Source organism: Larus michahellis, chromosome 1 (assembly GCF_964199755.1).
Source record: "Larus michahellis chromosome 1, bLarMic1.1, whole genome shotgun sequence".
Lineage (NCBI taxonomy): Eukaryota > Metazoa > Chordata > Aves > Charadriiformes > Laridae > Larus > Larus michahellis.
In genome coordinates, this window is record NC_133896.1 from 121911554 (window position 1) to 121927440 (window position 15887).

Genomic DNA, 15887 nt, shown 5'->3' on the forward strand with positions numbered 1-15887 from the left:
TCTCTTCCATAAGATCCCACACTGGCTTCCTTCTCCTGGACCCGTAGTAACAACTGCCCCATGGCCTGCCCCTGCCTGCTTTCCCAACCCAACCACAGCACTCGTGTTGGCACCCGGAGCCGGCTGCAGCTCAGGAGCTGGTGTGCCAGGCATCAGCGGCAGCTCTTTGTCCTTACTGACTGAAAAGGGCAAGAGACATATCTGCCTGAAACGGCATGCTGCTTTGTGTTATGCCCGTGTTTACGGTTTACTGACACCATGAAACTTCTTTTTCCCTCCGGATCATTCATTTAACCGCCCTCGTCCTCTTTTTCCAAGACTTCATCAGAGTCACATGCCTGCACTTCCAGTACTGCCAGGTAAAGGGAAAAAAAGCCTCAGACACTCAACAGAGGTATTTTTCCCTTACTTAAAATCTGATATTGCTTGGAAGGATATTTGATTAAATGCCTGTGGCCACTGATAGTTTTGAAACCTAATGTTTTGTGGTTTCCTTACTCCTCTTACTCATGGCTCCAGCCCTCCATGAAGGATCATTGGGCACACATGATGCTACCTAAACCAGCATTTTATGGTTGGTGTTTGCATATTTCTGGCAATGCAGGGAGAAGATGTGGGTAGCGAAGTCACAGAAATGACCCAGAGCATCAGAAAACTGCAGTCACTTCATTTGTCCTGGGATGGGGTGAGCTAAAGTGTCTGCACAATTCCACAGTAAATGAATATGTATCATCTGCTACACATTTTGAGTGTACACTAAATGAATCTGTACCTTCTACACATTTTGAGCCTCTGAGTCTGGACCTTCTCAAAACAGATTATTTTAAGAAAATACCCTTGTCCACATTTGAGTTATTCTATTTTTAAAAGACTATTGAAAGGGTATTTTTAAGGCAATTTACTAGAGAACAAATTAGATGAGACAGAGAAAGCAAGCAAGTTGTGGTGTTAAGAGTATCACCAGTCGTCTGAGTGGCCTTGACATGCAATAAGATGTAATATGTAGACACACATTTGTAGTACTTGATCCCATGCCAGGGCAGAGGTCATGTTCCATTACTTAAAGGCATGTTTGTGGAGATAGGGCTACTGATTTCCAAATGCTTATTAGCACAAGTAGTCTTCTGTGTGGTGTTGCTTGTACAAAAAAAACGTTTTTATTATATTACTATTTTAAATACAATTTTTTACATTTCCCTTTTAGACACCTATTATACGCAAGGCAAATATGGTCATACAGTTGCTTAATTAATTGATCTTCAACCACTTGTGTAGAAAGCTCTTCAAGGTTTGAAGGTTTCTTTCTCAGCGTCAGTATCCTAGTCTTCAGCATGACCCATCAACTTGAAGGTTAAGCACTACTTGCGCTCAATGCAGTACTTCCAAAAGCACACTGAAATAAAATCAAATGCGGGGTAACTAACTGTTACATATTTCCCCCTATGCATTCTTTTTTTTTTTTAAAACAGCTTCAAAGCAGTGAAAAAATAAACCCCATGAAAGCAAGTTACTATCCCTCATGTGTATCAACATGCTATTTGTTTGAGTATAAGCAAATATCTAAATTTCACAAGCTCTTTACAACTGGCTGAAGTTTAGTTTAAAAGCAAATTTTTTCCCTAGGTTATTAGAAAGGTTATTTCTAAGCTGTCAAGAACTAGTAGTCAAGTGCTAAGGTGAGGCATGACCCTGAATGTTCAAGTCAACAGAAACTATCCACAGTGTGGCAGAGCCTTGACCAGGTTAGCAAACATCCCTCTCAACCAGCCACCCCAAGTGCTGATACCACCTAAGCGCTTCCAGCCACCCAGATACCCCCCATGGACCCTTAAAAGCTACCCAAAGGCTCGTAGTGGTTCTATGGGTGCTCACCGTGACTTTACTGACCACGCACAGGAGCTGCTGCCCTACAAACTGAGATTCTTGGTGAGAGATCCTGAATACCTGGCAGGGCTGGGAGAGCAGAGGTTTGCCCCACGGCTCACTGCTATGCTCTCCAGTCAACAGCCTTAATTGACATTGTATTCCTGAACTACTCGTAGTTGTCTCATGGGATAAAGATCCAAATGTAGGCCCTGCTCATGAGCTATGGGATAAATCAACCCACTGGATTTCCTTATGTATAGCTCAGACCAGCATCCAGTTTTCCTGCACTAGCAAGCTGCAAAGAAGGGAAGGAGAAAGGTTTTTCCAGGTCTTGGCCTAAATTGGACTCCTGCTGATTAAGATGTTTTTATTGATGAGCAGAATGCAAACAGAAAAATCTCTTCTGGAAATGAACTAAGGGAAACAAGAGTCTTATTTGGAAATTTGAAAATTGTTCAACTTTTTGATTAAATCAAACCAATGAACGAAAATCAAAATAAATGTTCCTTTTCAAAAACTAAGGGCATTTGTTTTTCTTGGGTTTCTTCCTTTATCATTCCATTCCCTTTTATTTTATTTTTTTCAGTGATGAAAGGAGAAAAATGAGAAGTAGCAGTGCTAGAGAAGAAACGAAGACCACAGAATAATAAACCTTGGTTTTCAACTCAAGATTAAGATGTAAAACAAAATGTAAACTCAACCTGTGTCTTCTTTTGATGAAAAATATTTGAAAATCTGCTTTCATTCAACTTTTTGTTCTTCATTTTGAGAACATTAGGATAAGTACCAAGCCACTAAAAGTTTCACTTGAGTGATCTGCAGTGAAGACAAGGGGTCTCTAGAGGTGAAAACTCTGCTGCTCCTTTGCCTATAGGAATAATCACAGAACTGATCTTCCAGTTCACTCCATTGTAGGACACTGAAATAGTTGTAAATCGCTCCAGGTAATGAAGCCATACTCACATGAGAGGCTACAGGGAGTCGGACCTTACACAGGTTGCAAGGAGGATGCTGCGTCTCAGATCCCCCTGGCACAACGTACAGGCTCTGTGTGCCTCGCACCTAACTGTACTGTAGCAGATAGAGTGTTACAAGCACCTCTGTGCCTAAGGATGTCTGAGCTAACAGGCTGCAAGGTGATGAGGATGTGTCCATACAGTAAGAGTATTCGTTATAATACCTTGTGATGTGGATAGAAAGTCCTACCACTGCATCAGTACAAGTCTACCTGAAAGTTGCTCCTCTGCTGGTATCAGCAAACCCTCCTCTGATAGAGCTCACATCACTGTGAATGTAATTTGAGCTAAACTGAAGGCCTCTCCCCACCTCCTCCCTCCCTCTTCCATCTCATTCTAGATAAATTTTGTGCCTCAGGAAATGTGGTAGCAAAGGCACACCCAGAAAACCGCATCAATGAACTGATAAAACAGGCAGCCTGCTGAACCACAGCGGCTGCAGAGGTGAGAGCAGCTGTAGCAGCTAACCATGTTCCTGCATCCTCATGAAGACAGTCACCTTGGCTCTGCAGGCTTGTGCGACAGCACTCTAACCTGGTTCAGCTATCCAACGTGCCTAAGTTACCCTGGTTTTCTTCACCAAGATGATGCTCTGTCCAGGTTAGAGCACGCTGCTTCACCGTGGAGTGGGGGTATCCCCACTAGCCTGCTGGTATCATGTAGACACACCCCTAATACCACAGCAAGGGGGTTCTCACCGAGTTAAGAGTTGCTTCTCGATAAATGTGGGAAGGCACTGGAATGCTTTAGTCTCCATCCTCCTTTTCCTTATTCGAAGGGTGGGTTTCTTGCCCCTGGCATAAGCAGCACAGAGTCTCTACCTAGGGCATGCAGAGAAGCTGCTCGCTCAGCTCTCGTGCCAGCTGGGGCTGGGTGCACACCTTGAGCAAAAGCTCTCCCAAGGCCCACAGAGATATAGATCAGAGGGGACGCAAATTCAGTTGGCCCTACAGTGTGATACGCAAGTGAGGTTGAACGGCTCATGTTGTGCTTAAACCCCACTGTAAGAGGGGCAAGAATCAGGAGATCCCACCCAAAGGCAGCTTTGGGCAGGACTGAGGGTGTCATTGCATGTTTGGAGTTGGTCCTGCATTCATTGTGCAGAAAGAGGCACCAAGATGTAACAAGCTTCAAAACATTACTCTGCCCACTTTAATTTATACAATTGTTTTTTTGCTTGCTACTTGTTTTTTTAAATCTTCCGGTACATCAAACGTGTGTTACACAATGTTGAAGTGCTGTTAAAGTGAAGTACATCTACCACTATCAGTCTCCTCAGCTGCAAAAATCATGAATTAGACCTTTGGAAGCATAAACTGACTAAGTGTTCCCTCTTCTGGTTTGCCTGCTTTTCTGTACTAGCAGAAGGCTAATAATTAACTGCAAATCATAAAAAAGAAAAAGGTGACTTGGGATTCTCACTCCCACTCTGGGCTATGAACTGCTAGTTAGGTACTAAATTACTGATTTATATACCTACCGGGAATATAAATCGAAAGCACAGGAACTAGAAGGGAACAAGAAGAAAAGAGAGAAGTGGAAAAAAGGAAGATGAAAGAACAAAAAAAATTTTAAAAGAGGTAAACAGAAACAAGGGCAGGGAGATGCTCTTTCTGAGTAATAGGCAGTATTTGTACTGCATGTACCTGGTATAAACAACGTTTTACACACACACACACAGAGTGCCTTTAAGGTTTTGTGCCCCTTCGTTCAGTCAGAATTCAACCTCCCTCTATCCATCTTTCTCTCTGAAGAATATGCCTATAAGTGTTCAGGAACAATACTTTACTTCATAAGAAATTACATGACCGAAATAGGAGTGGGAGAAGTTGTAAATGGAACACCCTTCTTCTCCCCTGATTTAAGAACTTGCCATTAAATTAGATTATAAAATTTAATGGAGGATCAGTCAAAATCATTCATCTGGATTAAAAACAACATCTCATCTGTAAAGTTGACATTTTAAAAGGTTTGAAAGCCAGTTAAAAATGAGATGTCTTTTAAAAAATAATCCCAAAAGATTTCATGCCAAAAAAAATGTTGAAACAATTTCTAACCAGCTTCCTATCTCACCCCTATTGCTGTAGCATTTGAATGCCTCAGAAGTATACTCACACCCACAACACCCTTGTCACAAAAGGTAAGCTGTTATTCTCATTTAACACCCAAAGGACTGAAGGAGGTACAAAGAAAATGTTTCTGGTCCAGAGACATGAGGCAAACTGTGGTGAAGTGAGGTCTCTCACACACCAGAGCTTTCCTGAGAGATACTTACTTGTAAGTACATGGGGAGCTGTGCATCTGTTCTCTTTGGCAATATGAGGTCAGATCTGGTTCAACTTGATAATGGCTAAAACGTCTACTCTCTGGTTGCTGTTCAAAGGTTTTCATGGCCCAGAAAGATTCCTCTTTGTTGTGGGCCTCATCAACACTTGGCATGATTAGTATGAACCCAGAGTTTGGATGGCCTAGAGACTTAACCGATGTCTCGCCTGTGGATATATGTTAAAGGAAAGTATTTCAGCGCAAAACCTACGGTTTACACCAGACATTTTTTTTAGCCAGACACTTCTAGCACTTTCTACAACACTAGCCTAGGTACCAAAGTGACCCATTAACTGGCTAGACAAGGTACAGCATCACTCTTTAAGTCTCACCTCTCTTAATTTTCCAGGAGGTTGGCAGTGAAGGCTTCCAGAAGTTCTTCCCATGTAAAGGACTTACTTCCAGGAGGTCCTTGCTCGGTTCAGATGGAAGATCAGATGGACCTTCATTTACACCTTCCTGTCCAAAACAATACACGTGCAGGGCAATGTCAGTGAGGCAGCCTCTAGAAACCGAGAACACTGGCAATCCAGGAAACACAAAACACAGCGTTGCTTATTTTACTGAATAATGATGAGAGTTATATGGGTATTAGACAACAACTAGAGTAACAAGTAAGAGAAAACACAGAGCTGCCTGTTCTCACCGTTTCAACTTTCTTTCCATACGTCTTGGCATAAGCTGAAATGCAAAAAGGTAACATAGTTAGAAGCTGTTCTGGAAGATGATGATTCTGCTTCCTGCGCACTCCAGCATGATCCGTCATTTAACAAGACGCATCCATGAATAAAAATTAGCAGAGCTGGCTCTTCCCACAGCTTGGCTTTGTCTAAGTGTGGCATTACCATGTGTCCCTCAAAGGTCAGCTTCACCTCCAGCATGACTTCCATCCCTGATTAGGGTACGAACAACTGAGTTGTTGAGAATTCCAAAGTGGATAGGAGATGCTTTGACTTCTTGACAGCACAATGAACATTTTACTACTTGTTCGACGGTTAAGACTGACAGAGATCTTGGTAACTGGATGCTTTTTGGAGATTCACAACACCATTGTGGCTCAGATAGGAGACAGATTTGACCCTGAAAACTCTCTTCTTGAACAAGTGCTCAAACCACTAGCTACTGCTACACAAGAGCAGCAAAAGTCCCCAGGTTTCTTAAGCAACGGGAACACCAGGTCTGTAAGAGCCTAACTACAGATAAGGTGCTACAGCTTGAGACCGGGTCTCTCATCGCCCTGAGACACCAGCCCAGAAGGCTTATTTTCAGTCTGAGCTTATGTAGGTATCTTCCTGCTCAGGTTAAGTTTCCAAGCATGCAACTTTTTGCAGGCATTATGGAGAGTCTGAGCCCTAACTCGGGAGCAGTAGGAAACAGGGTAGCCATGAGAAAGCCACCGAAGTGCGTACATATGTTTGAGGCTTTCAGTCAATGCCTCTGCTTGTGGACAGTGGACCTGAGAAGAGCAATATGAGGTGTGTGCCGGGTGAATGCATCCCTACTCCTGCTCTGCACAGAGAAGCACTGCCACTCAAGTCTGGGTTAGCCAGTGCAGTGGATGAACACTGCCTTGCTGCTGTCACCCAGAACCAGCAAGATAAGCAACAGACCACAAAAGACTGAAGAAAACCAAAATCAGGCATACAGAGGCGAATTTATGTTTAGAGCCTTAAACCCCTTCTTAAGAGATGTCACAATCGTCTAGACACAATGTTATGCACAAAGGACAAGGCCTTTAAATGACAGACAGAGGGTAAAAAAAACGTCTGCTACAATAAATGTCTAGCAAAGCCAGTGTAAGCAGTCCCAGAACACATCTACTTGTTGCTGGCTGGGTGGAGAGAGCTCAGACTTGGAAACCTCCGTGCTCCATACTATACACGTATGCCTAGTAGAGAGATATTTCAGATCCAACACACGCTTGGTATGTTTGAGATTTCAAATTTCAAAGGCACTGAGAGAGAAGAATATTCAATCTCGGTGCCACGCAGCACCTGCTGAGTTATTTTCACACAGCCGTTTCAGGTGGGGCTACCTGTTTTCACACGCTCCAGGCTTTACAGAAACTGCACAATTTCAAACAAGATGCTTGGTTTCTGCACCAAAGTTAGTCTGATGAGAACATTTTTAGGCAAATCCTCAAGGAAACCTTGGGGTGATGAAAATTCCAGTTTAGAAAATGGTTATAACTTTCCTTTTCTCTGAGGCTGACTCAAAGGGGACCAAAGCTGAAAAGAGGAAGCAAAGAATATAATAGTATATAACCAACTTTTCAAATTCACTAGACAGTGGAGTGTACTCACTATTTACTCTCCAGGGCATCATGCGTGTGTAAACAGTCTGCACAGTGAGCACATGATAAACCAATTCCGCAAATAATATTGCTCAAAATGCAGCTTTTGAAACAACGTAGATGAACCTATCAGAAAACTGCCCACAGCATACACTCCAAATACTAAACTGGAAGGCAATTAACTGTCAGTAGAGTTGGGGAGGCATAACTGTATTCTTCTGTGCTGCATCAGTTGCTTTGCTACTGTAAAAACTCACCCACTTTTTTCCCCTTACGCAAAAGCTGCCGTTCAAGATACACATGGTGGTCTTGTGTCTCCAGGAAAGCAGTTCTGTGCTCTGAGAGGATCTTTGAAATTGTCCTGGTACGGAAATACCTAGGTTGTATGACCAGGGTCATACAAGCATAAACCCAGATCGTTTCAGGCAGAGCTGCCCACTCACGATAAATACCTCTGTTGGAAAACCCTGCAGGGCACTGTGGCAGCTCTGGAGGATCACCACGGTCTAATTGAGCTGACTGCAGAGCAGACAAGCTTCTTAGATGCCTACAGACGAGGCATAAAATTCAGACAAAACTCTCTTGTGCTGAGACATCTACCAAATTTGACCGTAGAAAGCTGTAAGTCTCTCTCTTTTTGGTTTGGGTTTAGCCGGGTGGTTTCGTTGTGCAGAATTTGTATTGTTTATGGACTACCAAAATTTAATGTAGGATGTTCATGCTATGACTTGGAGCAGCGTTCAGTGCTCACGGGCTTACACCCTTCATTGAAACATGTCCAGTGAATAACAAGTTTAACATAAATCCTGTTCTTTGTTTCCATTTGCACACTTTCAGCTCTCATTAAGTTAAAATGGATTCCCTGTCACTTTGTGGAAAAGTTTTACGAGAGGACCATGGACAAATATTGAACCTGCACTAAGTTTATAACCAAAGTGAGATCCTTGTTTAATCAGGCAGATGGTAGATCTGACACACTAGAATATAGTTAGGAGGGTCTCATTTATAGCATGATACTATGGTGTATATGAATGAGGTTATGTAGCATTCACCACCTGAAGCTGGAACATGACCTACAAATCCTAGTAAAAGAAATTTTGCAGCCTCTTCTCATATTTAAAAGCAAAAGACCACTGGTCGAAACAGAAGTCAATGGAAATTCTGTGGCTTGTGGGTTTGTTTCTTGTTTAAACCTCTCTACCTCCCTGAGTGTGTTTTTGCTTCCAGTTATACTGAAACATGACCTCTGCCCTGCAGATACGATCATTATCTCTTCAGTATTTGACTCATGCTGTATCACCAGTGCTGAATGACATGGCAAGTTGTACTACAAGTAAAACATACAGAACCAACATTAATGAATGAGGTGCCCTTAAAATACTCAAAAACCACCTGCAATGACATATTGCTTGCAGTAAAGTTTTTCACAGCTTGCTCGCCTTTCCATTTTTGGATTTCGTCATAGAGAAATATCTCCAACACTCTGAAAACTTGCATGCCTATAAGACCTTTTAGCGGGGACGATTTTCCCGTTCCACCTCCCCTTCCCAAAAAATCTTCCCATAACACACAGACAAACATACAGCTACCCCTTCCTTAGAAAAACACATTTAACAGTCAAGGAAATAAGGACGAGCCTTACCCCATTCAAAAAGGTACCTGGCACTTTTTGTTAGCCAGCCCTTACATACTTTATAGGAAAAGGCACACACAGAATCAGCCATACACGCCACCTTGGCTCTACAAAACAAGTAGCGGATTTGCAAATTTCCAGGCCAGTTACTTTTTGGCAGTTACCTTTGATTCCACCGATTCTAGGATCTGCTGCGGGAATGGCACTTTTTTGTGCTTCATCAAACAACGACAAAAATTTCAGGATCCTTTCTTGTTGATCTGCTACAAGGATCTCCAATGACATCTGCCTCTGAGCTTGGTTGGGGTGAAAAAAAAAAGAAGTGTTATGATCTTCTTCAATATCATGTGTAAAACTCTATCTACAGTTTTGCTGGATTCACACCCAATTTTTCTTCTTAGATATGTTTACCTCAGAAAGGTAGCCTTGCACTTACAGAAAATGCAGATCTCTGGTGCAGTTCAGCTCAATGATAGAGTTTGTTGCGAAGTACACAGCTTTAATACACAAAATAATAACGGATTCTTAAATAACAATAAAAAATAAATATAAGTAGATAATTATAATATTCAAGTATAATAAATAACTACATTATTTAATTTAAAAGAAAAAATATTAAATAATAAAATGGATTTATTAAAAGGAATGCAGCATCTTCGGCAAGCCAGTTTCTTCAGTGGGGCTATGAGAGTGATTCCACCTGAGAATATCTTGCTTTGCATCTTAGTAATCCCTACCATAATACAAAAATTTTCAGGAGACTGGTATCCTACCGAGACATACCACAGGACAGCACTGGGATTCCACACTACAGCAGACCTTACCTGCTGGATGCTGTGGTTTTGCAGGCACGACTGGAGAGGCAGCTGCTAGAAAACCATTTGAAATAACCGCAGCGATAAGAATATTAGCCAACACGTTGGTTGCCATTGCGGTTAAACAGGATCTTCTGGGTGCCGAAGCCTCTGTCGACAAAGCTTGTCAAAACTCCTTCACGTGCAACTTCTCTCTGGTTAAGTGAACCGTCCCATCTCCTGCCTTATAAATCCTTGGCCTTTCTTCATTACCCAGAGAACAAATTCCATGTGTGATTTCACTTTAGTGACCTGCATTTTGACATTTGGTGACACGTCTTTTTCTGGGGTTTGCTTTGTGCCACTCTAATAATAAAGTCGCCAATGTCAGAAGCCTTTTCTCTGCCCGAGCAAACACATTAACTGAGTGCTATCACTGCTTGAACAGGAGAATCTCAAGCGCGTATGCAAACTTTGGGATTGAAGCGGTCACTGCTAACAGCAGCGCAGAGGCGATTGCCCGAATTCACATCGTCAAGGCGCAGAGAAGAAATGGGGCCACTACTTCAGGAGCCAAGATTTCAAACACGGCGGTGACGCCAGCTGTCAGCACAGCAAACAGTGAGGAACTGAATAAATAGCAAAGCCTCCAGACTCTGTCATGTGCTCCCGGGGACTTAATGAAAACGTGAGATAGGGGTGAAACCAGCCTGGATGAATCTGTCAGATGCAGGGCTAAATCACTCCACTGCTGGCAGCCAAAGGTGGAGTGGGAGTGATATACCGCTGGTTCAAGGGCTTGCCTCAGCTTGCAGGGAGTGATAGCCAAGAGCTTTCCTCCTGCGTGCCAGATGCATTTGGCACCGGAGGAAAGGCTACAAGGGGCATTCTCAGTAGCAGAATGGTAGCCGAACATCGCAGTACACCCTGGGCTGTACTTCCCCAGCATCCAGGCAGTGTAACATGGGGGAAAAGAGTCCCCACACCACGCTGGGGTGAGAGAAGCAGCTTAGAGCGAGCACTGCCATTTGACCGAGCAAAAGGCTGCTTTGTGGTCCTGGCACAGGGCTGCGCTGCCCACCACAACGCAGTATGTAGCTGACTCGATATGCACACTTATGGGGTTCCCCCACTGACTAATGGGGCCTCTCTGCTTCACAAACTGCAGCTTTCCTGCAGGGAAAGCATTGCTGAGGCTCAGGGAAAGAAGTCTGGAATCCAAGCGAGGTTCCTCAAGCACAGCGAGAGGGCCAAGAGCAGTGCTGGGAACAAAGAGCAACTCTCTTCTCCCCTACCTTCATGACAAAAATTGTTGGGTTTTTTCCCCAGCACATGTAAAATGTGTTGCAAGTGCACCGCTGGGGGAGAGGACTGGTCTTTTTACTGAGTGAGAAAATACTAAGCCGTCCTGAAAGGATGCACTTGACCTAATGCTCCCTCAGGACACCTGGTAGCTTCATTCTGAAGAACTCCCCCAGCCCAACACCTCCTCACCCCAAATTCGTTCATACTGAGTAAACAGTACCCTGTCTGGCCCTGTGTTTCTCCAAATGCTTCCTGTGGCTATTTTGTCAGCCTTTTGTTGGTCGCTTGTGACTGATCTCAGGTGAGCTGACGTTTCAGCATGACAGTGCCTTCTGTTTGTTGGCAGTTTCTTGAAACCAAAGCTTGGGCAAGCGGTCAGAGGTGAGTATGGACAGATTTTTGCTGTGCTTTTGGCTAAGGAAACCACAAGAAAGAGACTAGTGAATTGTTTTGACAGGATCGTTTTGACAGAAGCTGAAGCTGCTGTTTGAGGCCTTGGGCAGGGAAGGGCCGGATAAACTTCATTTACTTGTACAACCCTTTTTTTGTGACTTGACTGGCAACAAGAGCTCAGTCCAAATCCTAGGGGTCACTTCTAAACCCAGATGCCTATCCAGAAGCTTGGGAAAATGAAAACTAAACTTTCTGGTGCTCAGCAAACTAATTTCCTTCATTTGCAAACGTGACTCAGTTGACTTAATATAACAATGTTTTATTAATGGAACAAAAAGAAAGGTAGATAAACAATATAGCAGACAATATTTAACTCCTGGTATATTACTATTTGACAGTCATCTGTTTTGGGGAAGATGGTTAGCTCAGCTCTCAGGTGCTTCCCTACCTCCTGCAGCAACATCCCACGTCCAGCTTGGGCTGGTCAAATCTTGGTGAGCAGCAAGGTCTGATTCAGGCTGTGGGCTCCCTTGCCATTCCCTCTCGCCAGTCCTCACTCTCCAAGCTAGTGTTAAGAGACGATTTCTGGTTTTCCAGCTCTTCAGCAAGGCTGCATGCAACATCTCAGACTACCCCCAATCCCGTGCATTCAGGAAACCCTTCACCCAATTCTCGTCTGTCACTTTGGAGAAGACTTCTAAACAGATTCTGCCCCATTCTACCCTTTAAAGAAAATTTTTAATCAAAGCCTTTTTCTTTTGCCTCTCTGCCATTTTGATTTTGGTTTGTTGTTTTATTTTTTTTTGAGGCTATAATTTTTGCGTTCCAGTTCTGGATTCTATTGCCCTGGTGAGGGTGACCAACTCACCCCGGGGACACCGAAGTGTAGCTCCTTGGCCCAGACTTCTCTCCCTGGTTACAACTGCAAACATTCCTCCGCTTAATTATGCTCCTCTTTTTACCAGAAATGCCTCCCAAACATAATAAAGCAATATATGCAAAGTAAACACGTCTCAGGCCTGCCCATCGATTCCTTTCATTTATCTCCCCTCTTCTCTACCAGAAGTCAATGGAGTTCTCTTTACTTTTTTGCATTTCCTTGGAGTGGCGAGACCACTGCTCTCTCTTTTAGGCCGCTTGTTAAAGCAAGGCTGACAATTGTCAAAGGAAAAAAATAAATCTCCTGACAACGCACTTGCAAACAGGACTGCACAGCCAGGGGCCATTTTCACCGCTGGGCGGATAGCTCAGGTCAGCAGCATTTCCGTGTAGAAACCTCAGCATTTCTGGAACCGCGTGAAGAAGCAGCTGCCCAGGCCTGTAACTTGTATGGCTCTGGCCAGTAGTAAGACTTGCTTCTAGTTGTTACGCAGCTGTCTGAACTCACAGTGTTTGAAATTATGGTTCATGCTCCCAGGACAGCAATGAAAATACACGCATTAATGCTGCTGAGAAACCAAGTTTACTATATATTGAAGACAGGCATATCTAAGTGAAAGAGAGAAGGCATTTCAGTATGCAGTAGGTATGTAAATCTTTGCCTGTTAATTTTTTTTCTACCATAAAGAAATATATTGTCCTGTGAAAACATGTGGAATTGAGAAAATGCACTTGTTTTATGCTTTACTGTACAGCTTCTTTTTCAAGGCCTGCAGCAAGCCAAAGAACATACACCTACTTTGTTACACCCACAATTAGTCAGACTACATCTACGTTTGGAACTGGTTAGTGTTAAAAGCTAAGCATGGCAATGAAACGAAGCATCCCAGCTCAATGCGGTACCAGGGTTTCAGACAAGGGACATAAGGGGTTCAGTAAGAAACCCCACAGGTTTTTTAAATGTCTTCTCTAGACACCCTGTTAGGTCACCCAGAAACAGAAGTAGTAGGTCCTGCCTTTCCTTAGCGCAACGTTTATCAGAAACAACACTGATGGCTAGCTCCGGGCATACGCCTTCAAACCAAAAGGCAAAGTAAAGGATTTTAGGAAATTGGGTGGGAAGATCTCAGAGGGCTTGTTTTACTCAGGTTCCTCTGCGTACTACCGGCTAAGCTTTCTTAGGGGTCTTTTCTGAGTCTTTCCACTGTACAACACAAATATTAAAATGTATACCTACATTTCCCACTATAACCTGCCAAAACCATGTTGTATTAAGATCACAACTTTCTTTCATTACAAGGTTATGATTCTCACTGCATAGCTCTATTAACTTCTTCAGGATTTAATAAATCTTCTTTTAAATTGAATTTTAACCCTTAATGCTTGATGACTCTGGAGACAAGCAAGGTCCTGAGAAGAACCTGGTCAACAGCAGTAGCAGCTCCCTCACTCACTCTGCCTCAGAAGGGCTGGCCCAAGTTATGAACAGTTTAACTTCCACATTTGGTGAGTCCTTGACCTCCCTACAGAAGCTATCAACAGCAGAGCTCATTAGTGCAAATTGTGGTGCATTTAAAATGAAAACAAGAAAAGCTAACTGGTCTTGGGTGCAAATGTCTCTTGTTGACATAAGATGTTGTTTGCAAGACTTTTTAAATTATTAGTTGTGATTTTTGTTACTCGGGGTACCTGTCAGGGAGCAGCGAGGGCCAGATGATCCCCAAGCAACAGGGAGCCAGGAGAAAAGGGTAAATGAGTACAGGTGGTGCCCTCACTGGTACACACCATCCTGCAGGGTCTGAGAGCAGCGGACAGAGGCAGGGGCTGGTAGCAGGGTCCACCGGCAGCCTCCGACACAGCAAGGTAGCGAGCCACAGCCAGGATCAATGCAGGGCCAGCACAGGGGCTAGAGACAAGCACAGCTGGGGCAGGACTGGGAGGCCAGGCCAGGGCCGAAATCAGGCTCCTGGTCCATGATCAAGGCCCAGGAGATGCTGGGGAGGGACACTCAATGCCTGACAGTATGAAAATCAGAATTTCTGATTTTGATCACCAAAATAATCTGTTCTTCTTTTGGGAATGCTCATCAGAAATAAATATTGTCACTGAGTCTCTCCCTTTGTTTAGCCTCTTTCTTAGAGATACAACCCAGCCTCTGTGTTTGAACTTGTAGAATGGGATATGGGATTATGTTCAGATCTAGGTCAAAGTTTGATCAAAAAGACTGCTTGCCAGATTGTTTGTAAAAAACCACCTGACATTTACAGGTCCTGCTATTGCCAAGAGGAATACTTCAGTGAACCTCTTTGACACTTGCTATAATCACAGTGATGTGGGAACTCATTTACTCTTGAAATGAAACCAAACATGTAGATGATAGGATATCAATAAATCTGAGAAACACATCTGAACAATCTGGTTTGTTATTGGGTACCTACTTATGATTTTTGGATCCATTTGGATTCTACTAAAAAAGCCATAAATCTCAGGGACAGCTCACCAGATGCGACTGGAAACACACTGTCACAAGGCTCAAGCCATCTCACAGATCTGGGATGACAGTCTCTGGCACTCCAAAAGTTTGGATGTGAAAGAATGGAAGGCAAGGAATGAGTACTAATATTCTGCCTATTGTTGAAGGAGTAGGAATCGGCCTGCCTCAGGAGTCAAAGTCTTCCTATCAGCCAGCCAGGGCGCCTGATGCATTGCTGAGATTAGAGCCATAACACAATATTGCAGACAACCCAGCCTATTAGCTTTGAACCTCATATTACAGTCAACTTTCAACATTTTCCAAGCTTCCAGGTCTCTGATGTGGCAATGGGAAGTTCTTCTGAGCTATTCCCCATCTGGATGCATTTATGGCTCCTGACAGTTTTGATCAAGACTTTTTAAAATTTATTCCCCTTAAGCATTTATGGATCTGTCTGCTGATAGTTGTCCCGGTTGTCTGACTGGTGCATTCTCAGCTAGCCCATCTGTCTGAAAAGGTCAGGATTTATCTCTGAATGGGCCATAATTACAAGGCCTAAGCCCAGAGATACAACACTGTTTACCTTCCTGCCAGGTTTGGATTGAGTTAATTAGAAATGCCTCTCATAGGAAAGCTAAGTTAAGAAAACTGTTTTTGTCTTCAGATCTAGAAACCTGCAGTTGTCAGGAACTTCAAAAAAATCCATCTCAACTCAGCTATGTCTGAGCCTTTTCTTCCTCGAACTTTACTTCCCGTACTCCTTGCAATGCCGTGTTTCGGGCTGCTCGCAGGCCATCTTTCCCTTGAGTCGTGCTGCTCAAGTCCCCCACGCGGTGGCAGAGTGGGCGACAGGCTTTTTCCCTGATGAAGTGAGGAAAGGCTCTGTGGCTGAAACTTGAAAAGAAACGCC